The sequence below is a fragment of the Ammospiza nelsoni genome, chromosome 10 (genome assembly GCF_027579445.1).
Source record: "Ammospiza nelsoni isolate bAmmNel1 chromosome 10, bAmmNel1.pri, whole genome shotgun sequence".
Lineage (NCBI taxonomy): Eukaryota > Metazoa > Chordata > Aves > Passeriformes > Passerellidae > Ammospiza > Ammospiza nelsoni.
In genome coordinates this window covers 27,235,030-27,261,841 of record NC_080642.1, presented here as the reverse complement: position 1 = coordinate 27,261,841, position 26,812 = coordinate 27,235,030, and the positions used below count along the sequence as shown (strand labels likewise).

At 51.4% G+C, this 26,812-nt stretch overlaps 1 pseudogene; it reads left to right on the top strand.

The window, feature by feature from the left end:
- Positions 1-26,812, top strand: part of LOC132077834 (uncharacterized) — a 672,057-nt pseudogene that overhangs the window by 256,409 nt on the left and 388,836 nt on the right.

Here is a 26,812-nt window from a genome sequence, read left to right as displayed (position 1 = left end):
TTGGCTTTTTGCTTTGCTCTTGCTTTTGTTTCTGCTCATTAGTTAGTTTAGTTAAGCACTTCGAATTTTTCCCTGGACTGTTTTCCTTTCCCTTTTTTGGAACCACTCGAACCTGCTCCAGACTGGGACCTGGGAAACACCGAGAGTTTGCACCTTGTGGCTGCAGCAGCTGCCCCAGCACCGGAGGGACTGATAACAGAGCGACCACTCCCAAGAGAGACTTTCTGAATTTGTCATCTTTTTCAGAGTGGTGAAAGAGTGTTGTCACCTGGTATTGTTCATTTTGTGTGCTGGGGGTGCTCTGCCTGTTAAATGAATAGGTTCTTTCCACTTCACTCCAGGGAATCCTTCCCGACCCGGTTGGGGAGAGGGGCTGTGTGGGTTTGCTTTCTGGAGGGGCCCCTTTGGAGGTTTTCTCCCACATTTGCCCTAAACCAGGACAAAATTTGGTGCCCAATGTGTGGGGCTTGAGAGAGAGTGGAAAAACCCCTGGTCTGACTGCATTTTTGTTGCCATTACTCTGTGTTGGCATCAAGCAGTTAATGGCCATGCTTTTTGAATTCATAATGTCTCTTGGGGTGGAGGCTTGCATACATTTCTGGTCCCTAGGTGCGGAGGATCATTAACGGGACATCACACCATGATCAATATGATCAAGTGAAGCCAATTTATTACAAAAAGCAAGCCATATTTATACTGTTCTCTATTGTTCACACCTCAAGCTAATACGTGATTGGTTAAATCCTTTTTGCACATGCATTTTGACATTTCAGTTAATTTTAGTTTGTCTTTCTTCTTCATGCATCTTGCTGTGGTTTTCTTGTCTGCCTTTGCATCCTGAACCTGAGTGTGTTGTTCTTCTTTTGTGTCTTTCAAGGGCACGGTGACCTTACTAAGTTTCTATGAAGGCTGGATTGTGCATATGTTGCATATATCCATTGTCCTGCAAAAAACCCTCAGCACTCCTCCCAATGCTTTCTGGTCATTCAAGTGCCCTTCAGCTGACTGGTTTCATGCTTTGAGCTTCAGGGAATTGCCCAATCTTTCTGAAGCTCAAATAAATATCGTATTAGTCAACATCTTAATTGTGTTTATATCTCACAGAATTACCTTTTCTTTTGTCTTTGTCTGAAACTGTTGCTGTACAGAAATCTCTGGGGGATGGTGGACATGTCAGATGGTGCTGGGACATCCCAGTGCACTTGGACCTTGGCTCTGCACAGGAGAGCACTTCATCCCCTTTCTCTCTTTTCCTCCCTCTGGGCATGGAGGGAGCTCCTGACTTCAGTGTGTGACTTGTGTGTGCAAAGAGCAAATCTGGGCAGAACTGGGGCAGGGAGGGTTTGGGGAGACCTTGGGATCTGTGCTGGGCACAGAAGGTGTTTTCCATTGCTCTGAGGCTGTCTGCGGTGGAAAGTGGATTTAATATCCAGCAGAGGGATGACTTTTGCATTCGATGGAGCTGTGCTTTCCCTTGGCTTTGTTGGCTGACAAGAAATGAACATCCCTCTGTGTCTCGGGCAGCTCCTTCTCCAAGGAAAGCAGGTGGGCGTTGGAGCCAAGGAGCTGAAAGCTGCAGGTGCAGCCTGGGCTGGAGGGAGCTCGGATTTGCACAAGGCTGCTCTGAGTGCCCGGCCTTGGATTGGGGGAAATGGTGGGGTGGGGGTAGGGACAGAGTCTGATTGATTGTCAGCCGTGAAGGGTCTTGATTTTCATATCTATTCCAACTGCATGAGGAGGTACTTGGATTCAGTGTCAATTGAAGATTGCACATACCAATTTATTAACAGGGAAAAAAACCTAAACGGGACCTAAGAAATCTTTTCTCACTGTTTTTTAAAATAGAATATATTCAGTTTGAATGCACTTCTGAAATCTGCTCAATTAACCACACAATATTTAAAAACTGAAATCAAATTATCCCCAGAGGCTTGGCTTGTTAAAGTGTTCTAAATGTTAATGAGCCCTGGGACACTGAATTCCTGCACTGAAGAGCTGAAGGCTGAACAAGCCTCTGGAGTTGTAAAATTCAGCAGCAGCCTCCAAGGTGCTGAGGATGTCAGCAGCCCCCACTGAGGCCATCCCTGCCCAGAGACCGTGGGGGAATGGGCAGACAAGGAGAGCGTCCCTGGGGCTGGGGCAGCACAACTCAGAGGCACCAGCGGCTCCAGCTGGGAAATGGAGTGTGGAATGTGGCTGGGAGCTCAAAAGAACAAAACAGCCTTTACTGGGAACTTCAGAAAAATCAGAGAAACTTTGGCAAAAGGGTTAGTATGACATTCAATCAACAAAAACCAATTCTCAAAGCACTGACTTGGCCCATTCACCTTCGCAAACTCTTAGCGTGATCAATTTTAAGTTACTCAAATTTTACAAGAAGCGTGAATTAAAAAGAGAGAAAGACAAAAATGATACAGAGAAGCACACACACAGCTACCAACTCCTGGATTCCAGCAGTGTTCAGATAGAAATTCCAAGAGGAGGTAGGGTCAAGATGTGTGCTTGCCTTGTGGTCAGCCTTTAATACCCCTTGGTCTCCCTGGGCCCTTCCCCCAGGTGGGACTTGGGCTCATTTGGTCCCTCAGGAGCTGGGCTGGGGCTGCAGAGGTGGCTGTGGAGCATTGCCTGTGCTGTGCCAGGGACTGGCAGCCACTGCTGGGCTGGGATAGAGGCTCTGGGGGGATTGGGGTTCCAGGGCAGGGCAGGGCTGGGGTTCCAGGGCAGGGCAAGTTTGGACCTGCCCCTTCCTCCCCCACACACAAAATGTTTCTAGCCAACAATCTCCTCCAGTCTGTCACTACAGGGAATGCTGGAAGTGAAATCCCAATTGTGGCCATGGGCACCTGGCTGAGAAGGACAGTTCTTTTCCATAGGAAGGAAAGAACAGAGCCTCAGTGTTTGGAAGGCAGGTGAGAGTCTCACTAGGCAAGGCCAGCCAGACTTGTCAGGAATGGCAGATTTTTGTCTGGGAGCAGTCTTTGGATTTAGGGAATTCTGGAGGTGGAACCCAATCTCAGCCATGCATGCCTGGAGAAGTAGGACAGTTCTTTCTCATAGGGAGGAAAGCACAGAGCCTTCCCCAGTGTTTTGGGGACAGACCGGAGGTGACTCTCCTGAAACCACTGCCTGCCACACTTGTCCTGGCAATATTCCTATGGGAAAAATGTGGAGTTGAAATCCCAGTTCTGGCCATGGGTATTTAGAAGAGATTGACAGTTCTTTTCCTAGCAAGGAAAGCACAGAGCCGCAGTGCTCCAGGAGCTGATGAGAGGCAGCGCTTGACATTCCAACATCAGCCAGAGCTGTCCGGTGGCCCCTGGGAGCCCAAGCCAGCCAGGCCTGTTCCATGTTGCCTCAGTTCCATGGGAGCCAATGGTCCCTTGCTTCCATGTGTCCCTGAGGTGCCATAATGCCCCCTTGGTGACACAAGGCCCTGAAGGGTCCCAATGGTCTCCGTGGTTCCATCAGGCCCCACAGAGCCATAATGGTGTCTGGGTTCCATGAAGCCCCGCTGTGTCACCAAGGCCCCTTGGTTCCATGGGCTCCAGTGGTGCCACAATGATCCCCTTGATTCCATGAGGTTCCCTAGTGTCACCACGGTGTCCTTGGACCCTCTGGGACTCTCAGTGTGTTCCCAGTCACCCCCAGTATGGTTACAGACCCTCCCAGTATATCCCAGTTGCCCTCAGCACACTCACAGTCATTCCCAGTCACATCCACTTGGCCCAGTAAGGTTCCACTTTCCACCAGTATGATCCCAGTCACTCCCAGTGAAGGGAGGGGACCGGGACAGACTGGGACAGGCTGGGATGGACTGGGACACTGGGATACACCAGGATAAACTGGGATACACTGGGATACACTGGGACACACTGGGACGAAGCTGGGAGCAACTGGGAGCAGCTAGGACAAGCTGGAAGCAAAAGGGATCATCATGGCATCAGAGTAGGATCATACTGGGAGGGACTGGGTCTGTGCTAGAGCCAACTGGGATCATACTGGGAGGAAATGGAACTATGCTGGGATAAATAGGATCATACTGGGAGCAACTGGCACCACACTGAGGGTGACTGGGATCCTTCTGGAATCATACTGGAAGTGACTAGGAGCAGGCTGAGGGCAATTGGGACCATGGTGGAGCAACTGGGATATACAGGAAGTGACTGGAATCATGCTGGAGGTGACTGGGAGTGGCTGTGAGCAAATGGAATCATACTGGAAGCTACTGGGAGCAACTGGGAGTGAGTGGAAACACATTAGGGACAACTGGGATGTACTGGAAGAGACCAGGAATGACTGGAATCACAAAAGAACCATAAAGGAAGTTACTGGAATAATACTGGGAATATCTGGGAGTGACTGGAATCCTACTGGGAGTGTCTGGAATCCTACTGGGTGATTTGGAGTGACTGGGACCATACTGGGGGCAAACGGCACCGTACTGAGAGTGACTGGGTTCATCCTGGAATCATACTGGGAAGGACTTGAACCATACTGGGAGTGCCTGGAACTATAGTAGGGGTGAATGGGAACACCTGGGATCATGCTGGGATCATGCTGAGAGTGACTGGGATGATACTGGGATCACACTGAGTGTAACTGGAAGTGACTGGGACCATCCTGGGGGTGACTGGGAGCCACAGGGCCCATGCTGGGAGTGACCTGGGGGGAACTGGCCCAGCTGGGGCTCAAGGTTGTTCTCCCCCAGGGCTGCCCTGGCTCCTGCTGCTGTCCCTGGCCCCACAGAGCCGAGGGACAGGGGACAGCTGAGGGACAGGAGACAGGGGCAGGGACGTGGAGAGGTAGAAGGGAGTTCCAGGGGGTCCTTGAGCCCAGGAAATGGGAGTCCAGGGTTTCCCAAAAAGGGGGGACCAGGGTGGGGACACTCGGGGTGTTCAGGAAGGGGCAGTTCAGGGGGTCTCTGGTTTTGCACAAAGCTGGAGCTGGGGGCTGGGAAAGGCAGGAATGGGGGTCCAAGGCATTCCAGGGCGTCCCAGGGTCAAGCCAATGGCCAGTCTGGAGGCTGGGAGCCATGGGATGGCCAGGAAAAGGGGAGCAGGGGGTCCTCATGTCCAGAAATGGGGTGTGAAAAATGCATGTATTTTATGATTGGCTTTTTGCAAATATTAAAATGAATATTATATGTGTTGTGTTAGAAAATAATGCTGTATTAATTTTCTTCAGTACTGTGTTAAATATAGTTTTAGGTTATAAAAATTGTTAAAATAGAAACGATGCTATGTAAGATGCTTTGTTTAAAAGAAAGGACTTGCAGCAAGGTAGCAGCCACAGGACACCTAGATCTTTCAGAGAAAAAGAATTTATGGCCTTCTTATTGGAAGAAACAAACTTCTTCCCACCTTGGAGGCGCTATTAGGATTAGAAGGAAGAAGTTGACACTGATCAGACAGAATCCTGTGTTTGAATGGAATTTATGCATCATGTATGAAGTGTATGAATATGCAACGGGCTATTGTTCTTAAGGGTTAATCCTTTGTTACCGGGGATCCTTTTTCGGGCCCATGATGCCCAGAAAAAGGTACCCGGACATCCGTAACTCTTTGTTTTTCTTGTCTCGTATTGTCTTAATTCAATTTGTCCAAATTGTTATTACTCTAATTGTGTTACTATATAACCATCTTATTGCTATTAAACTTATAAAAATTTTAAAAACAAGTGATTGGCGTTTTTCACAATTTGGTAGCAGAGGATGGTTGCTAACACCTCGCTGCCGGTGCTTTAGGAGAGTCAGAGTGGGGAAGGCGCGCCCTGCCCTCTTTGGCAGCCTCGCTCTGCTTCCCCTGAAGTGACGGACAGACGCAGGTTACGATCTGTGGACAAAAGGAGACAATAAAACAAATAAAAGGGAAAAAGGCTCCAGACAACCGCGGTAATTAGCCCCTAAGACTAGTAGTGCGCACGAATAACCCGGGAAGGAAAAAGGATTGGTAAGTATTTCTCGGGGGGGCAGGCATGGGGGGATGAATGCGTGTGAATGAGAGGAGGGCTGGTTGTCCCAGACCTGCACAGTGAGTGCGGAGTCTCCCATGCTGTGTTTCCGTATTTTTGCGAGAAAAGCGGCCAGTAAAGAGACGAAGCAATTGATAAGAGAGTGAAAGAATCCCCCGGGGTAACTGGGACTGGGTCTCAGGGAGGGGTTGGACCCCTCGGAGGTGGGGAGCAAGGTTTCCTAGCCCAATCCACTAGGAAACAGGACAGGAGGGGCCCCTAAAACCTGCTGGGTTGAGGGATTTATATTCCAAGAGCATCCAAGAGCAGGGTTGAGCAGAATTCTGTCGGACTGAGGATATGCCCCAGAACACTGAGGGTGGGACAACACAGCTAGATTGAGGGATGAAAATTTTGCCTAACAAGATCCAGGGTTGAACAACACAGCCGGATTGAGGGATAAAAAAATGCCCAAGAACATCCAGGGTTGGACAACACAGCAAAACAAATTAAATGCCCAAGAGCATCTGTAGTTGTACCACACCTCTGGGTTGAGGGACAGAAAATGCCCAAGAGCATCTGGGGTTGAACAACACAGCTGGATTGAGGGAAAAATACCCAAGAGCATCTGGGGTTGGACAACACGACAGGACTGAAGGAAAATTACCCGAGAGCATCTGGGGTTGGACAACACGGCAGGATTGAGGGAAAACTTGCCCAAGAGCATTTGCGTTTGGATAACACAGCTGGGTTGAGGGATATCCAATAGCACCGGGACTGGCCAGTAACACCTAAACTTGTAATAGGTGATGTGAAGGTAAAAGGTACCTTATTGCTGTTTTGTGGTGTGTGAGAGTGAGACACCCACAGAGTCAGCCTCAATTTCCCGGGCGGGTGGGAAGGGGGAGGCAGCGGAAAGAGGAGTGAGTGACCTGCACACCAGGCTGTAGCTCCCGGCTGGGTGGGGGCTTCTGGGCTGAAGAGGAGTGAGTGACCTGCGAACCAGGCTAGCGTTCCCTGGGCGTGTGAGGGGCCGTAGCTGAAGAGTGTGAAAGACACGCAGACAGCCTCACAGGTGAACAGACACCAGAGGCAGCCAGAGTCAGGGCCCTTCCAGGGGGCCTGGTGACACTGAGACCTGGAGGTAACCCCCAAAGCAAAAGAGGGGGCCACAAGGACCTGTGATTTTCTAGCAATAAGGATCCACTTTGTGTCTTGAGAGTGTGAAGGAATGTGTGAAAGTGAATGAGAAATAAAAGTGAGTGAATGGAGACGAATGAAAGTATAGGTAATGTCGATTGTGCATTTTAAGCCTTACCGTATCTCCTTGGAGGGAAGTGGATTGTATTGAAAAGCAGTGTGAGAAAAAGGGGGTTTTTTGGGTGTAAGTAGTTGAAAGAAAAGTGGTATTTAAGTTGTTAGTAAAAAGTGAAAAACGGAAGCAGGGGACGAATAGATAGAATATTGAAAAATGAGACAGAAATCCAGTAATGTGAATACAGGAAAAGAAAAACAGGAAAAAAAATACCAACAGAATTACCCCAAGATAGCACTTTGGGAGTTATGTTAACAAACAGAAATACAACTCCTTGCAAAATACAGGGTATGCAGAAGTTGATGAGAAAAAACATGCAAACTTGTGAATTATATACTTAAAAAGAGCATTAGAAAATTTAACACAAAAGAAAGGAGTTATATATTGATTCAAGGCATGCCTTTAGAGTAGCACATACCTTAAGAAAAATTTAAAAAGGGAGCTTACTTAATTAAAGAAGAAAAAGATTAGTACATGAGAAACTTATTTTCGAGGTTTTAGAGGCATTAAAACTACCTAAGGGAGATAGCAATACTACATATTAAAGGACACCAAAAGGTAAAGACCCAGAAATAAGAAGAAATAATTTGGCAGATCAGGAAGCTAAAGATGCAGCAGAAAATAGAGCTGAAAGAGTTAATATTTACTCCAAATTAAGAAAAATTGGAAATTCCAAAGTTTAGAGAAGCAAAAAAAGGGAATTAAAACAAGATAGGTGGCGAACAATATGAATCGGGGAAATTGAAACACCTTGATGGAAGACAATTAGATAATAAAACGCTCACTAGGGAATAACAGAGGACATGTATCAAAAAAAGCCCGGTGGGATACTCAGGCTTTGTGTGTTCATTTTTTTAAAGAACTATGGGTGCACTGAGACTTTTAGAGTAGAAAAACAAGTACCTGAAACATGTATAATTTGCCAAAAGATAAATAAAAGGGTGATAAGAAAAACAATATGAGAAGGTCGTGAGTTAGCTCGTCGACCATTTCAAAGTATCCAAGCAGAAGTTTAGATTTGTTAAACTCTGGATTTATTTGTAAAACCCGTTTAATCCAGAAGAAAAAGAGTATACCACATGCTGGGGAGGGGGGAGGCTGTAATAAAATAACACTTTTGAAAGGCAATAAAAGCAAAACGGGGAAAGTATAGAGCTGAGAACAAATTACCTCATCCATTCCCGTTCGTTCCCCCACTCGTTCGCACCAGCCCTCCCAGCCCCTGTGCCGGCTTCGGCACACTCCGTCTGTCCCAGTCCGTCTGTCCCGGTCCGGCCGCCTGGCCCGCGGCCGCTCCGCAGTTCTTGCCGGGGCTGGGGGCCTGTCCTGCCGTGTGCACCGTGGTTACCGCGCTGATCGCACCGAGGGGGTCCCGTCTGTCCCATCCCCGGCTGCCCTGACTCTGTCGGCTCCCGCCGCTGCAGCCGGGGTCAGTCCCGGCTTTGTCTGTGCCGGATCAGCCGCCGTGAGCCGTGAGGGGGCGATCCCCGCTCCAGCTCGGCCTGCACCGGAACGGCCCCTCGGGCGATCCAAACCACAGACCCTGCCTTTGGAGCCCCCAGACCCTGAACTGGGCCGATCCCCTCGGGCGATCCGAACCACAGACCCCGCCTTTGGAGCCCCCAGACCCTGAACTGGGCCGATCCCCTCGGGCGATCCGAACCACAGACCCCGCCTTTGGAGCCCCCAGACCCTGAGCTGTGCCGATCCCCTCGGGCGATCCCAACCACAGATCCCGCCTTTGGAGCCCCCAGACCCTGAACTGGGCCGATCCCCTCGGGCGATCCCAACCACAGACCCCGCCTTTGGAGCCCCCAGACCCTGAGCTGTGCCGATCCCCTCGGGCCATCCCAACCACAGACCCCGCCTTTGGAGCACCCAGACCCTGAGCTGGGCCGATCCCCTCGGGCCATCCCAACCACAGACCCCGCCTTTGGATCACCCAGACCCTGAACTGTGCCGATCCCCTCGGGCCATCCCGGCTGCAGACCCCGCCTTGGGAGCCCCCAGACCCTGAGCTGGGCCGAGTCTCCCCGTCCTGCCCTGAGCTCCATTCCCTTGGTAACCACAGCTCCGGCTGCTCAGGGAAACTCTCTAAAGGAATCACTTTATCGAAACACTAAAAGTTCAGTTAGAAGAAAGCCCTCTCCTGATTCTTCCTAAAGTACATGAGAAAGGCTGTAGAAGATAAAAATCCAAAAAGAATGAGATAAAGAGATTGGTCTATTTCCATTAAGAGAGGTTCTCATAGGAGGGGACGGATCAGAGTTTGTAAATGCTCCTTTGACTTCATCTGAGGTCTGAAATTTTAAGAAATAAATAAAAGGGATATTTGGAGAATCCCATAGGCATAGCTGAACAATTAGACCAACTTTTAGGTCCAAACATTTATACTTGAGAAGAGATGCGGTTGGTAATGAAAATAATATTTTTCTCAGGAAGAAAAGCAATCAGAGCAACTGAAATAAAAGCTTAAGAAAAAGATAGTGGAGACCCCCAGAGAAGACAAAATGCCAACTGTACCTCCTGAGTGGGGTTAAAATAATGAGGAGGGGAGTAAACACATGAATTGTTATCGTAATTACATAACCAAGAGAATAAATGAGACAGCATATCAAAGGCGAAATGCCAAAACAAAAGGTTTTTGAAGGGCAGCTTTTAAAGGGGAAAGAAGAAACTCCAACTAAATAGATAAACAAACTTGAGAGAAAAAGGAAAATGGTCCTAAGCAAGCGGAAGATCTGAAAATCTTTAAAGAAATGGGCACATAAAATAAATAAAGTAATAGGTTCTAATTTTTTTTGGAGACAAGTACCATCTGGAGCCTGTGATAACTTTAAAAGTGGGAGAACTGGAATTTGTAATAGACACAGGGGCAAAGAGAACCTGCCTGTTAAATGTCCCAAAAGGTTATAATGTAAGCAAACATATAGTGAAAGTAACAGGGGCAAAAAGAGAAAGTTTTAAATTTCTAGTCATTAAAGATGTGGTAATTGAAGGAAGAAACTAAAATTTAGATGGGAGATGTGTTATTGGTCCCAGGGGCAGGTAGCAATTTATTGGGAAGAGTCTTACAAGTGCAATTAAGAATAAGAGTTATATCAGAAAATAGGAAAATGACAGGTAGAGTTTTGAAATTAGGCCAAGAGGATGAAGGAAAAAAAATCAACAAAGAAGTTTAGGCAGAAGAAAGAAATAGGGGAAGATTAAATATCGACCCCATAAGGGTTACAATTGAGAGAGAAGAAAGAGAGAAGTTGAAGTAGAGAGGTAGTTGAGAAACTCTGAGATGTTAGAATGTGAAGTGATGACATCTTGGTGCTAGAAGAGAGTAGAAGTGTGAATGAAGGTTTTTGCATGAAAGGCAGAGAAATGTCTTAACACATGGTTGTTGGGAGGTTATTCAATGCCACACTGGGGTCCGGAAAAGCCTTAGCAGAACAGGCCCTGCTTGAAAGGAAAAGAGGATAAGTTGCCTAGAGAAAGAGAAAGAATGTCAGGAGCACCTGAGCACCGGGAGCACGCCAAGTTTGGGGTTGTCAGGGCTGGGAGGTGTCTGAGCGCTCCCTAGAGCGGCGGGGTCTCGGGGCTGCGGCAGGGACCGATCCATGGAGGTGCCCCGGGCGGTGCTGGCAGCAGAGGACACAGGTTTGCGGCCAGGAGCGGGCTGGCTCCGGGGCAGAGCTGCCGGGGGGCTCCCACACTGTCGGGGTGCCGAGCCCAGGATGGCAGCGTCGGCCCGGGAAGTGGGCCGGGAGAGAGAAGGAAAGAGAAAAGGAGAGAGAGAGAAGGAAAGAGAGAGAGAGAGACAGAGAGAGAGAGACAGAGAGAGGGCAAAAGAGACCCAGGGCAGCCCCCAGGGTCCCCATGCCCGGGGCTGCTCTCCCCGGCTCCGGCCCTGCAGCCAAGGGGCCGCGCCGGGGGAAGGGCCAAGAACAGCACTGACAGCAGGGCTGTGAAAAGAGGGGCAGGGGGGACTAGCACTAAAAGATAAAATCAAAGCAGAGATTGCTGACTCTCCAAACCTCACAAAGCGGTTTGTTTTTCTTAAGTAAGATGGTTTTTGGTTTTTTTTTTTTCCTTTTGTGTGTTTTGCTTGCTGTTAAAGAGTTGTTGGTTTTTTTTTTTTTTCTGAAGAATAGGTTTGTAAAGCTAAAACAATTAAATGCTGCCCCAAAAGTAAAAAGCAATAGATGTAATACATCTCGTGTTAAAATTGGTCTAGCTTTTCTTATTTAACTAACTGTAACTCACAGAAAGAAGAATTTGCCTCTGCAGCTATTAGCACGGTTGGATAGAAGAAGAGGCTGCTATGGAGAAAGCCTTTAGCTAAACCCAGAAAGTTTGGGAAAAAACCCCACGAATCGTAAAAGTTAACACAGTATTATCTTTCTTTTATTACTATGCTATTAAGAAGTCCTTTCAAGGTACTACTGAAGCAACAATCAGAATCACAGAAAGAAGGTGAATTCATGCCAGCAGAATCAAAGGACTTGTGAAGAAACCTGAGGAATGGACTATCACATTTAAACTGGGTGATACTGAACTGACTTTCCAATGGGGACTGAGTGGTAATAGTTTAGAAAAACCCAAATTATCCGAGAAATGTACAAAGAATAACACTGAATTAAGAAATAAGACAACACTTATATCACTAGTTTCAAGCACTGCCTGAACAAAACATCTCTTTGGGGGAGGAAAACTTCAGATAGAAGGATCAAGACTGTGTTTGTATTCTGACCTTAGCCTGAGAATTGTACAGGGAAGAAGGGGAATTACCATTTCCATTAGTAAGCTTCATTTGATTCATTCCAATACTGGACATGCTAGCTGGGTTATAAGTAAATGCTTAAATTGTCAGAGTAATTAGTATTGTAATTCACAAAATTTATGCTCTGTTTGCAAAAAGGCGTTAAAGTAATAACTTTGTTTTGTGGATGGGAAATTCTAGTGCCTGTTGAATGGGAGATACCTGAGGAAAGGTAGGAGACCACAGTTAAAGAGTGTCGAAAACAATTTGCCTAGAAATTAGTTAAGAGAAAGTGAAAAGGAAATAGAGGGCGAGACCAGATTGGCCTCTGTATTCGCCACCGAGAAGATCAAATACACCTGCTGTGGGATGCAGCCTCACAGGCATGGGAGGTGGGAGTATAAGCCATACTGGCCCTCTGTTATTCCTGTTTCCAGCACTCATTTGTTGCCTTTTCCCTTTCGGCATACCAGCAAGATCGTGTCAAAAATGCTACAGAAAGCATCACATAGAAAGAAACCAAAGTTCCTCTTTTATTACACACACCCATGTCAACAGCCACTGTTATGACCCATCCAAATTAAGAACCTGTAGGCAAAATGGAGTAAATTATTGGATTACAAGAAACTTAGGAAAAAGTGGTAATAGATTTGGAATTGAATGTCCAAAAGGAGAGAGATGGATTTGTTTTAAATTTAATCTTGAAGACACAGTTCAAGATTTGGTAAAAAAAGAAATAATAAACGAAAAGGTAAAATCAGCACAGCAATCTAAATCTGCATTGACTCCAAATTTTCTGTTGAATCGTATTACAAGACTCCAAGCAGTTACAGAAATGGTAGCAAATAAGGCTGCCCAAGCATTAGAGTTAATATTAAGCCAGCTAAGCCAAACAAAAACTGTAGGATATCAGAATAAGTTGGCTTTAGACTATTAATTGGCCTAAGAAAGGGGTGTTTGTGGAAAGTTCAATATATCAGATTGTTGAAAATTGATGACCACAGAAAAGTCATTCTAGCAAAAGCAAAAGAAATCAAAGAAGAAAAAATATATATGCATACAGTAACCCAGGTACCAGTCCAAAAATTAGAAAACAGTGTTAAATCTAACTGGTGGGGGAATGTATTACAAGAAATTAAGATTTTTCATTTTGTGTTACAACTGTTTTTATGTTTCTTCCTTGTGTAATCCCCTGTTTTATTTGGCCAGTATAGTCCAGAAGATGCAAGTAGATAAGAAATATTGTTCAAGCCAAATTATTTACAAAGAATAAGTGTGGGGATTGTGAAAAATGCATGTATTTTATGATTGGCTTTTCGCAAATATTAAAATGAATGTTATATGTGTTGTGTTAGAAATTAATGCTGTATTAATTCTCTTAAGTACTGTGTTAAATATAGTTTTAGGTTATAAAAATTGTTAAAATAGAAACTATGCTATGTAAGATGCTTTGTTTAACAGAAAGGACTTGCAGAGAGATAGCAGTCACAGGACACCTGAATCTTTCAGAGAAATTTATTTATTGAATTTATTGCCTTCTTATCAGAAGAAATGAACTTCTTCCCGCCTTGGAGGTGCTGTTAGGATTAGAAGGAAGAAGTTGACAATGACCAGACAGAATCCTGTGTTTGAATGGAATTTATGCATCACATATGAAGTGTATGAATATTCAACGGGCTATTGTTCTTAATGGTTAATCCTTTGTTACCGGGGGTCCTTTCTCGGGTTCCTCATGCCCAGAAAAAGGTACCCGGACATCCGTAACTCTTTGTTTTTCTTGTCTCATATTGTCTTAATTCAATTTGTCCAAATTGTTATTACTCTAATTGTGTTACTATTTTTTGAACCATTTTATTACTATTAAACTTATAAAAATTTTAAAAACAAGTGATTGGAATTTTTCACAGTCCCTCAATGTACCAAAACCCCAAATCCCAAAAAAAGCCTCCCAAAATACTCTAAACTCCCCCAGACTCAGCGGGGCCGTCCTGGATCAGGGGGCACCGGCCGGTGGAACAGCAGACACTTCAGGCGGCCCTCGGAGCTCTTTGGGGAGGGGGCACCATGGGAGACCCCCAAAAACCGGAGGGGGGGGAACCCCTGCTGTGCCCCTGCCCCCTGAAACCCCCAGACCCCGGTTCAGGGTGGGCCTGGGACCCCTCGGGACTCCCAAATCTCCCCCGAGACCCCTCCAGGAACCCCCAACCCCCAAGAGCTCCCCCAGGGTTGGCCCAGGACCCCCTGAGAGCCCCCCAGACCCTGCCCCGACCCCCTCTCAGGCCCCTCCCGCTCCCGTCCCGGCCGCCTCAGCAGCTCCCGGAGCGCTCCCGCCGCTCCCAGCGCCCCCAGGGCACCCGCCCGAGACCGGGGGGGCCGGGACCGGCAGGAGATGGGGGGGGGGGCCGCTCCCGGCTCGCCTCTGATTGGCTGAGGCAGCGCGGAGGAGGCGGGCGTTGTTATGGAGAGGCGCGCCGTGATTTGTTGGTTTGCGAAGTGCAGCGCAGTCATTGGTTGGCTCGGCGAGGCGCGCCGCTATTGCCTTGGGGAGCCCGCGCACGCGGCGGAGGTGAGCCGGGGGGAAACTGGGGGTGTTTGGGGCAGGTGTGAGGGGAAATTGGGGATTTTTGGGGGCATCGACGGGAAACACGAGGGTGTGCGGTGGGATTGGCGAGAATGAGGGGATCTGAGGTGGGTCTGAGGGGGCTTAGGGAGCTTTGGGGGAGCTTGAGAAGGTCTGGAAGGTTCTCAGGTGGGTTTAGGGAGATCTGAGGGGAATTGGGAGGGTCTGAGGGGATTTTGGGGGATTGTGAGAGGAACGGTGGGGTTGTGAGGGAATCTTGGGGATTCTGAGGTGGCTCTGGAGAAATACGGGGGAGTCTGAAGGGATTTCATAGGGTTTGGGGGGGATTGAGGGGTCTGTGGGGGATGTGGGGCAGTCTGATGGATTTGGGGGGCGTCTCAGGTGGGTCTGGGATGAATTTTCGGAGGAAATGGGGGGGGTCTGAGAGTCCTGGGGAGGTTTTGGTGTCCAGGGCGGTGCTGGGCCAACCCTGGGGGACTCTGGGGGGTTTGGGGATCCTGGAGGGGTCCCGGGGGAGATTTGGGGGTCCCGAGGGGTCCCAGGCCCACCCTGAACCGGGGTCTGGGGGTTTCAGGGGGCAGGGGCACAGCAGGGGTTCCCCCCCCCTCCCCGGTTTTTGGGGGTCTCCCATGGTGCCCCCTCCCCAAAGAGCTCCGAGGGCCGCCTGAAGTGTCTGCTGTTCCACCGGCCGGTGCCCCCTGATCCGGGACGGCCCCACTGAGCCTGGGGGGTTCTGGGGGCATTTGTGGGGATTTCGGGGTTTTGAGAGGGGTTTTGGGGATTTCAGAGTGGCTTTTTAGGGCATTAGGGGATTTTGTTGGGGGTTTGGGGAGAATTATTGGGGTTTTTGGAGGAGAATTATTGGGTTTTGGGATGGTTGCGTGATTTTGGGGGGGTTTTGTTGATTTGGGGTGTTTTGTTCGGGTTTTGGGGTTTTCTTGGGGGGGAATTTGTTGAAATTTTTGGGATTTTTTTTTAATTTGAGTGAGTTCCACTGGGATTTTTAGAGATTCTCTGGGGTTTTTGAGGGTTTTTTTATACTTATTGGGGATTTTGTGGCATTTTAGTGGAATTCTAGGGGGGCTTTGGGGCATTCCCTGGGTGTGGGGACAGGCTCAGAGGCACCAAAATCTCCTTAAAAGCCCCAAAAGTCCCAATAAAAACCACTGAATCCCAATTAAATCTCTCAAAATTCCATTAAAACACCCTAGAATCCCAATAAAAGCCCAAAAATCTCTTGAAATGCTAATCATCCCAAAAATCCTGATTAAACTCTGCAAATCCCCCAAAAATGTCCCCAAAACCATAAAATGTCCCACAAAATCTCCCCCCAAGATCCAAAGAAATTCTGGCAACACCCAAAAAATCCCACCAAAAGTCCCAAAAAACCCCAAATCCCCAGTGAATCCCACTGAATGCTCCCACAATGCCAAGAGTCTCCTGAAAATCCCAATAAACCCTCCAGAATTTCTGAGAATCCCAAAAAATCCTAACAAAATCCCAGTAAAAGCCCCAAAATTCAAAAACAGCCACAAAAATTTCAATAAACCCCCAAACACTTCCAGAAAAACTCCCCCTCAAAATGCCAATAAAGCCCCCCAAAATCCAAACCCCCCAAAATCCACAAAACCAGCCACTCCCAGTCAATCCCAGTATGATTCCAGTCGCTCTCAACGAGATCCCAGTGTAACCCAGTATGGATTCAGCTGCTCTCACTGTGATCCCAGTGTGATCCCAGCTGCTCCCAGCATAATTCCAGATGTGCCCAGTTCCTCCCATTATGATCCCAGTTGTTCCAAGATTAGTCCCAGTCCCTCCCAGCAGGGTCCCAGTCGTGTCCAGTTGCCTCCAGGGTAGATTCAGTTTCCCCCAGCATCGTGCCAGTTACTCCCAGCGTGATCCCAGCTGTTCCCAGTGTGGTTCCAGTCCCCCCAGTATGGTTAGAGACACTCCCAGTATGTTTTAGTTACCTCAGAATGATCCCAGTCTTCCCCAGTCACTCCCAGTTTCCTCTAGCACAATCCCAGTTTCTATCTGTTGCTCAAAGGGTGGTCCCAGTTGCTCCCAGTATGATCCCAGTTGTAGTCTCAGTCCTCTCAGCACGGTTCCAGTACCTTCCAGCCGATCCCAGTTGCTCCCAGTGTGTCACATTTTCCTCCCAACACGGGCCCAGTAGCTCCCAGTAACCCCCAGTCAGGTTCCATTCACACCCAGTATAATCCCAGTATGAGTGTAGCCAGTCCCAGTATGACCCAAATCACTTGCAGTCTAATCCCAGTTGCTCCCAGTCACTCCCAGTCTGATGCCAGTGCCCCCAGTGTGATCCCAGTTGCTCCCAGCATGGACGCAGCTGTTCCCAATGTGCTTCCATCACTCCCCTGTTGTTACAGACACTCCCAGTATGGTCCCAGTTGAACCCAGTTGCCCCTGCTCTAGTCCCAGTTACTCCCCATACGGTCCCAGTCCCTCCCAGCATGGTCCCACTCACTCCCAGTTGCCCCCAGCATGGTCCCAGTTGTTCCCAGTGTGGTTCCAGTCCCCCCAGTATGGTTACAGACACTCCCAGTATATCCCAGTAGTACCCAGCATGTCTGTAGTCATTTCCAGGCACTGCCAGTGGCCCCAGTAAGGTGTTAGTTATCCCAATATGATCCCCCAGTCATGCCCAGTATATCCCAGTTGCCTCCAGCATGCATCCAGTCCTTCCCAGTTTCTCCAGTTTGCTTGCAGCATCGTCCCAGTTTCTCTCAGTTGCGCCCAGTAGCCCAAAGTGTGATCCCAGTTGCTCCCTTTCAGCCACAATATGATCCCAGTAAGCTCCAGTTTGATCCCAGTCACATGCCAGCCCTCCCAGTGTGGTCCCAGTGTAATCCCAGTTGCTTCTCCCAGTAAGGTCCCAGCTGCCTCCAGCATGGTTCCAGTTGCTTCCTGGATCAACCCAGTCAGTCCCAGTATGATGCCATTTGCTGCCAGCATGCTCCCAGTCAGGCCCAGTATGGGGGATGATGTGCAGGGTGTGTTCCCAGTCACTTTCAGTTACTCCCAGTATTAGTCCAGTCCCTCCCAGTATGATCCAAAAATGATCCCAGTGTGCTCCCAGTCCCTGCCAGTATGAACCAGTTGTGCTCCACATGGTTCCAGTTGTTCTCTTTCACCCTCACTTTCCTTCCCGTCACTCCCAGTATCTCCCAGTGTACCCCAGTTCCCTCCAGCATCTTTCCAGTTCTTTCCAGTATGATCCCATTTGTTTACAAGCACTCCCAGTCAGCCTCAGTGTAGTGGCACTCACTGCCAGTATGATCCCAGTCACCTCCAGCATCATCCCAGTTGAAGTTCAGCAGTTTCCAATCACCTGCAGCATGCACCCAGTCACTCCCACTTCCTCCCAGTTGCTCCTATCATGTCCCCACTTGCTCACAGCTACTCCCAGTCATCCTCAGTATAATCCCAGTCACTCCCAGTGTATCCCATTTGCCGCTAACATGGTCTCAATTGCTCCCCGCAGGCTCCTGCTCACTCCCAGTATGATCCCAGTATGATCCCAGTGTCCATCAGTGCGATCACACGCTGGCCTGCAATGGCAGTACGATCCGAGTATGATGTCAGTACAAACACAGTACAATCCCAGCCACTCCCAGTATGTTCCCAGTATAATATCAACACAAACCCAGTACAATCCCAGTACAATCCTAGTATGATGTCAGTACAAACTCAGTACAGCTCAAGTCACTCCCAGTACGATCCCAGTCCAGCCCAGTCCCTGGCAGTGCTGCCTCTGCTGGGATCCCCCAGCCCTGTGTGCGTTCCCCCCCGGCGGATGTGCCGAGAGGAGCCCCAAGGGCTGGCAGTGGCCAGGCAGGGTCCCCAGCAAGGCCCCCAGTTTGCCCAGTTTGCCTCTCCTTTGGCCCGGGCCGGGCTCCCCCCGCCCACAGCGGCTGGGAGCAGCCGAGAGCCCTGCGCTGCCCATCCCGACCTGTCCCCGCTCCTGCCACGGGCTGCGAGGGCTGCGGGAACGGGGGCCTTCCTTGAATTCTCAGCCCCCACCCGTGGGATCATCGCCCCTCACAAAGCGCAGGCGAGCGGCGATTGGGGGGGGGGGGAGCTCAGCCCAGATATCCCAGGGGGTCCCTGGGTTGGGTTTTTGGGGGGATGTTTGGAGAATGAAGCAGTCCAAGGCTGAGCAGAAAAGGCCCCTCGGGGGGACATCGAGGGGTGCCGGTGGCGGCTGCCGGCAGAGGTAGCCTGGAGGAGCAGAGCCCTGTGTCCCCCAGGAGCCCAAAGTGGGGAGCCCAGAGAGGGGGCACCTGCGGGATGGGGGGCGATGCTCTTGGGTTCCAGAGTTCAGGCAGCGCTGGAGCCGCATGATTCCGGCCGTCCTGTGCTCCCGCCGCTTCCTGCTGCCGCTCCGCCTCTTCCTCCCTCCTCCTCGTCCAGTCCCGGAGCCCTCGCAGCCGGCGTGAGGAGCGGGGATGGAGCCGGGTCAGGTCGGAACGGGGCGAGGGGTGGGGGGATGGCAGCAGTGGGAGTGACTGGGCTGTACTGGGATCATCCTGGGAGCAGCTCGCGGGTGACTGAGTTCTACTGGGACCATACTGGGATCACACTGGGAGTGAGGAGGAGCAGCACGATAGCTCTAGCGCTGGGGGCGCTCCTGGGGCCCGGGGGGCGGCGAGAGCTGAGGGGGATCCCCAGTACCGGGACGCTCTGATCGCCCATCCCGGAGCACCGGGGGTTCCTGAACCCCCATTCCTGGGCACCGGGATCCCCTCGAGTCCCCATTCCCGGGCATGGGATCCACCCTGCACCCCCTGATCCAGCACCAGCAACCCCCGCACCCCCATTCCCGGGCATGGGATCCACCCTGCACCCCCTGATCCGGCACCAACAACCCCCGCACCCCCATTCCTGGGCAGGGGATCCACCCTGCACCCCCTGATCCGGCACCAACAACGCCCGCACCCCCATTCCTGGGCAGGGGATCCACCCTGCACCCCCTGATCCGGCACCAACAACCCCCGCACCCCCATTCCTGGGCAGGGGATCCACCCTGCACCCCCTGATCCGGCACCAACAACGCCCGCACCCCCATTCCCGGGCATGGGATCCACCCCGCACCCCCTTCCCGGCCATCTTGCCTCTCCCAGCCCCTAGAGCCCCCTTTTCCTTCCCGCAGAGACCCCCTGGACCCCAGTTCCTGCCTTTCCCAGCCCCCAGCCCCTCCTTTCCTTAACACCGAGGACACCTGGGACCCTTATTCCCGGCCATCCCGGGTTTTCCCACCTTTTGCTGGGAATGGGGACACCGGGGATCCTTGGAGCTCCCTTTCCTGCATGCAGGAACCCCCTTAGCCCAGCCCGTGCCCCCTCTACCCACCGTAGCCTCCCCTTTTCTCAGTCCTGGAACCCCCAAACCCCATTCCCTGCTTGCCCAGCTCTCCCTTTGGTTCCCCCGTGCCCCCCAGCCCCCAAATCTCGGTGTCCCCCCAGTTCTCCTGTCCCTGCGTTCTCTGCCCGTGGCGCTGTCGGAGCCCGGCCCGGGCTTCCCCCAGTTGGTGTCCATGGGGTCCCTGGCTGGGATCCCCTTCCAGCGGGATCTCGGCACAGCCAGAGCCGGCACCACGAGCGGCACTGGCACGGGGCCACCGGGGAGCTGCCGCTGCTGCAGCTGCATCCTGCCATTCCCAGTTGCTCCCAGTTCCTCAGTGGCTGTGCATTCGGCTCCCAGCATACGCCTGGCAGCTCCCAGCACCCCCCAGACAGGGACTAATCACACCCCCTGCAATCCCAGTCCGATTGTAGCTACTCCCAGTATGATCCCAGTAACTCCCAGTATGATCCCAGTCAGTCCCAGTATGATCCCAGTTACTCCCAGTATGATCCCGGTCACTTGCAGTGTAACTCCACTCACTCCCAGTCGGATGCCAGTGGCCCCCAGTATGATCCCAGCTGCTCCCTGTCAATGCCAGCATGACCCCAGGAGCCTCCAATATAATCCCAGTGATTCCCAGTCTCTCCCAGTATATCCCAGTCCTCCCCAGCATGCTTCCAGTCACTCTCAGTTCCCCTCAGTTGCTTTCAGCATGATTCCAGTTGCTCACAGCCATTCCCAGTTAATCCCTGTATGACTCCAGTCATCCTCAGTGTGATCCCAGTCTCACCCAGCATGGATCCAACTGCTCCCACTGTCAAACCAGTATGATCCCAGTTGCTGCCAGAGTAGTTCCACTTGTTCCCAGTTCCTCGCAGCATGGTCCCAGTTGTCCCTAGAATAGTCCCAGTCCCTCTCACCGAGGTCCAACTCACTCCCAGTTGCCCCCAGCATGGTCCCAGCTGTTCCCTGTGTGCTTCCAGTCCCCCCAGTATGGTCACAGACAGTCTCAGCATATCCCAGTTGGCCTGGTACAGTTCTAGTTAGATCAGAATGATCCCAGTCTTTTCCAGTTCCTCCCAGTTGCCTCCAGCATGATCCCAGTTTCTGGCAGTTGCCCAAAGTGTGATCCCAGTGGCTCCCAGGATGACCCCAGCAGGAGCAGTAGTCACTCCCAGTATGGTTCCACTCACTTCTTGGATGATCCCAGTCACTCCCAGTATGATGCCAGTGGCCCCCATTATGATCCCAGTTGCTCCCTGTCAATGCCAGGATTACCCCAGGAGCCTCCAGTATGATCCCAGTGATTCCCAGTCTCCCCCAGTATATCCCAGTCAGCCCCAGCATGCTCCCAGTCACTCCCAGTTCCCCCCAGTTGCTTTCAGCATGATTCCAGTTGCTCACAGCCACTTCCAGTCACTCCCAGTATGGTTCCAGTCACCCCCAGTATGACCCCAGTCAGTCCCAGATACTCCCAGCGTTATTGCAGTCATGCTCAGAGTGACTCCCTGGCACTCCCAGTGTGGGCCCAGTTGCTCCCAGTCACTTCCAGTATGGTTCTAGTCAGAACCAGCACCTTCCCAGTCACTCCCAGTATGATCCCAGCCATTTCCCATAGGATCCCAGTAGGATCCCAGCATGGGCACAGCTGCTCCCATGATCATCCAGTGTGGCTCCAGTTGCTGCCATTTACCCCCTTTGTGGTTTCAGTGTATCCCAGTTGCTCCCAGCATGTTCCCAGTCATTCCCAGCTGCCCTGAGTTGCTTCCAGCCTGATGCCAGTTGCTCACAGCCACTCCCAGTCACCCTCAGTGCAGTCCCAGTGGCTGCCAGTATGATCCAGTATGATGCCAGTCACTCCCAGCATTGGCCAGCTCCTCCTACTGTGATCCCAGTAGCCCCCAGCAAGGTTCCAGTCACTCCCTGTTCCTCCCAGTGTGATCCCAGTTGTTCCAGTATAGTGCCAGGTACTCCATAGATGATCCCAATCCCTGCCAGCATGGTCCCAGTCATGCCCAGTTGTCCCCAGTGTACATCCAGTCATTCCCACTCGCTCCCAGGTACCCCCAGCATGGTGTCCCAGTTCTCCCTAGCATGGTCCCACCTGTTCCCAGTGTGGTTCCAGTCATCCGAGTATGGTTAACAGACACTCCAGGTATATCCCAGTGTCCCTCAGCATGCTCACAGTCATTCCCAGTCACTCCCAGTGGAAACCAGTCCCAGTGCTGCCACTGCTGGGATCCCCCAGCCCTGGTGCGCTCCCCCCCGGCGGATGTGCCGAGAGGAGCCCCAAGGGCTGGCAGTGGCCAGGCAGGGTCCCCAGCAAGGCCCAGTTTGGATGTGCAGCCCCCAGTTTGCCTCTCCTTTGGCCTAGGCCGGGTTCCCCCCGCCCGCAGCGGCTGGCAGCAGCCGAGAGCCCCGCGCTGCCCATCCCGACCTGTCCCAGCTCCATCCCCGCTCCTGCCGAGTGCTTCGAGGGCTGCGGGAACAGGGCACCGAGAGTGTGACTGCTGCTGGAGGAGGAGGAGGAGGAAGGGAAGGGCAGGGATGGAGGGGGTGGCGGGATTAGGGGGGAGGAGGGATGGAAGAGGAGAGGGAGGAAGAGGAGGGACAAAGGAGAATCAAGGAAAGAAGAAAACCACGCGGTCATTCCTCCCCTGAATTCGCAGCCCCCACCTGTGGGATCATCACCCCCCCCTCACCATCGAGCAGGTGAGTGGGGAGGGGGAGGGAGCTCAGCCCAGATATCCCGGGAGGTCCCTGGGTTGGGTTTTTGGGGGGATGTTTGGAGAATGAAGCAGTCCAAGGCTGAGCAGAAAAGGCCCCTCGGGGGGACATCGGGGGGTGCCAGTGGCGGTGCCGGCAGAGGCAGCCTGGAGGAGCAGAGCCCTGTGTCCCCCAGGAGCCCAAAGTGGGGAGCCCAGAGAGGGGGAACGCCGCCATTGGCGGGAGCCTCAAGAGCCTGGAGAGGGGCAGGGGGGACTCCTTGGAGCCGCTGCAGCCCAGAGCAGAGAATGAGGGGAGAAGGGAGCCCAGGAGCTCAAACAGCCCCGGCATCCCGAAATGGGGAGAGCGAAGAGGGGGGAGCTTTTGGCATTGCTGGGACTGCCAGCAGCCTGAGCAGGGCAGGCACCGAGGAGAATGGGGGCCCCCAATCCAAGCGTGACCCCAGCAGCTGGGACAGGGGGAACCCTCAAACACCAAAGAGGAGGGACCAGGCACAGGAAACTCCTGGGAGGCTTTTCCAGGGCTGAATCTTGGTGTTTGGGAGGTTTTTATGCCACCCAGATTGCCAGTGACTCCTAGAGATGGACTTGGGCAGAGGGACCTTCAAACTCAATGTGCTCATCCCTTGTTTTCCCCAAACCAGGATTTCCCATTCCCAACCCTTGGGAGGCTGCAAGGCAGAGGAATATGCCCCAGGACACTGATGCAGGTGAGGAGGAAGTCAGTGCCCTTTTCCCCTCTGTGCTGCTCCATCTCCTAGCCCAGCATGGCCCCGGCTGCAGCTCAGCCCTGGCGGGATCTCCTTGCCCTTGCCTGTGGTATGGAGGCAAATCCCATCCTGTCCTTGTCCTTCCTCCCCCAGAGCAGGAGCTGAGCATGGAGAGCAGGGAGGACAAATGCCCGCGGCAGAACCTGGTGGAAGAGGCCGTTTTGAGCGGCTCCACAGCGCAGGAATCCAACACGGAGGAAAAGCCCTGGAGATGCCGCACGAGGAAGGGCTGCAAACGCAGCTGGTGGGGATCTGAGGGGGAAAGAGCCAACCTGGGCCGCGAAGGCAGCCAGAGATGGAGCCAGAGCTCGGAGCTGGTGCTCCATGAGCAGCTCCATGATGGGGAGAAGCCCCAGAAACGTGTGCAGTGTGGGAAGAGGTTCCGGATGAGCTCCAACCTGATCAAGCACCAGAGGACCCACACTGGGGAACGGCCCTACGATTGTGATCAATGCAGGAAAAGATTTAAGACCAGCTCCCATCTCCTCCAGCACCAGCGCACGCACATGGAGGAGATGCCCTTCCACTGCCCCGACTGTGGGAAGGGATTCAGGCACAAGTCCCATCTTGTCATGCACCAACAAACCCATACTGGGGAGAGGCCCCATAAGTGTGAGGAATGTGGGAAGAGCTTCAGCCGGAGCTCCAGCGTGATCCGGCACCAGGTAATCCACACCGGGGAGAGGCCCTATGAGTGTGAGGAATGTGGGAAGAGCTTCAGCTTGAGATCCCAGCTGATGAGGCACCAGGTGGTCCACACTGGGGAGAGGCCCTACGAGTGTGAGGAATGTGGGAAGAGCTTCAGCTGGAGCTCCACCCTGATCAGGCACCAGAGGACCCACACTGGGGAAAGGCCCTATGAGTGTGAGGAGTGTGAGAAGAGGTTTAGCTTGAGATCCGAGCTGAATCAGCATCAGAGGACCCACACTGGGGAACGGCCCTACGAGTGCGATCAGTGCAGGAAGAGATTTAAGTCCAGGTCTGATCTCCTCCAGCACCAGCGCACGCACACAGAGGAGAGGCCCTTCCGCTGCCCCGACTGTGGGCAGGGCTTCAGGCACAATTCCCATCTTGTCATGCACCGACAAATCCATAGTGGGGAGAGGCCCCACGAGTGTGAGGAATGTGGGAAGAGCTTCAGTCGGAGCTCAACCCTGATCAGGCACCAGAGGACCCACACTGGGGAACGGCCCTACGAGTGTGGGGAGTGTGGGAAGAGGTTCAGACAGAGCGCCAACCTGATTCAGCACCGGAACATCCACACTGGAAAACGGTCGCACAGGTGTGGGAAATGTGGAAAGAGCTTCAGGCTGCATTCCCAGCTGATCCGCCACCAAAAGATCCACACAGGGGAGAGGCCCTACGAGTGTGATAAATGCAGGAAGAGGTTTAAGACCAGCACCTATCTCCTCAAGCACTATTGGATTCACAGAGAGGAGAGGCCCTTCCAATGCCCCGACTGCGGGAAGGGATTCAAGCGCAACTGCACCCTCATCACCCACCGGCGCATCCACACTGGGGAGAGGCCCTACAAGTGTGAGGAGTGTGGGAAGAGCTTCTCACAGCGCTCTCACTTGAACAAGCACCAACGGAGCCACCGGTAAGGGAAGCCCTGCGAGTGCCCCGAGTGCGGGAGGAGCTTCGTGCGCTGCTCCAGCTCCATCCCCCACTGCAGGAGGCACTTTGGGCACAGCCCTGGTCACTCACATTCCTGTGATCCATGTTGGGAACACACCTGGCTGCTTCTCCTTTACGTTTGGCCTGAATTTTCCTCTGCTTCATCTTCATCTCTTAAAAGCAGCCAAACAGGGTTAAATGAATGAAATTGATCAAAGATGTCCAAAGTCCCTCCATTAATCAGGAGTTTGAGGGGGAATTTAGGACTTGGGGACACATTCTGTGTGGAGTGGCTCTGTGTCTAAGAGGCAGGAATTTGATTTCACCTTTCTTGTGTTGCTAAGAACTCCTCCCTTGACCCAAACCCCAACTCCAGCCCTGGGATACCCTATAAAAACCCCATGGCTCTGCCTTTGCTCTGTCTGTCGGGGGTCAGAAATGGATTCTGGAGCTTTCTCAAACCAAGACCCAACTTGTTTGTTCCCGACATCAGCAGCTGTGGCCTCCCTGGATACCATGAACTCTGGAGAATGGGGGCAGCCAGTGAGGACAGGTCCTCGATTGCAAGGTAAGTGTGTTTTCTGTTTGCCATCTGTCAGAGGTGGGGCAGTTATCTTCTGTTCATTGGGCAGTTTATCTCTTCCACAACCAATCCTCCCTCCAGGAGATATCTTCTGATAATGGACTGGCCATTAATTATTAATTATCTGCTGTTAATGGGCCATTGAGTGTCCCTGCATGGCTGATAAAATGACATCCTGCCATTAGGTGATGCTCCGCCCAGGAGGAGGAGCCAAGCATTCCTACCTGGATAGAATCTGAGGTTTGGAACACCACAGCAGCCTTTTCCCACTGGATTCCCAGAGGATCAGCCTTTTCCCACTGGATTCCCAGAGGATCAGCCTTTTCCCACTGCATTGCCAGAGGAGCAGCTGTGTTCTCCACTGGATTCCCAGAGGACGGAAGATTCCCCAGCCCATCTGCAGCAGCCCGGACCTTCAGAGGAAAACTCCACCCTTCTCCAGGCTCCCTGCTCCAACAGAACCACACCTGGCACTGCAGGAGGGCTGCAGCCACCATTGACTGTGACTGCTGCCAATACCCTGACCCACAAGGTGTCAGGTACTGTTCTGACTCTGTCAGTGGTTTTGTTTGTTTGTACTACAGCATTTGTATTTTTAATTTTTCCTTATAAAACCTGTTATTCCTATTCCCATATCTTTGCTTGAGAGCCCCTTAATTTCAAAATTACAACAATTCAGAGGGAGGGGGTTTACATTTTCCATTCCAGGGGAGGAACCTGCCTTCCTTAGCTGACACCTGTCTTTTCAAACCAAGACAATAACAGTTACTTTAACACACAGATATAAAATACATTTTAATATCTTTGAAAAGCCAATATTATAATATATGTGTATAATGATAGTGACCTTAAAAACATGGGACTAGAAAGCTTATGAGGAGGGGAATTTCCAGTAAGGGAAGCAAAATTCCCAGTACTGGGACTGGGCCATGGGACCGACATCTACCATCATTCAGCGAGAGGTTTATTTTTATGGATACGTATTATAATATTGGCTTTTCACAGATATTAAAATAGATTTTATATGTGTGATGTTAAAGTAACTGTGTTGTAAAGATATAGTTTTGTTTTCTGTCATTAATTAAGCTTAGTGAAATGGCTGCTTGTGTTAAACTGCCTGCTTGAATGGGATAACATCCAATGCACGCAGGATG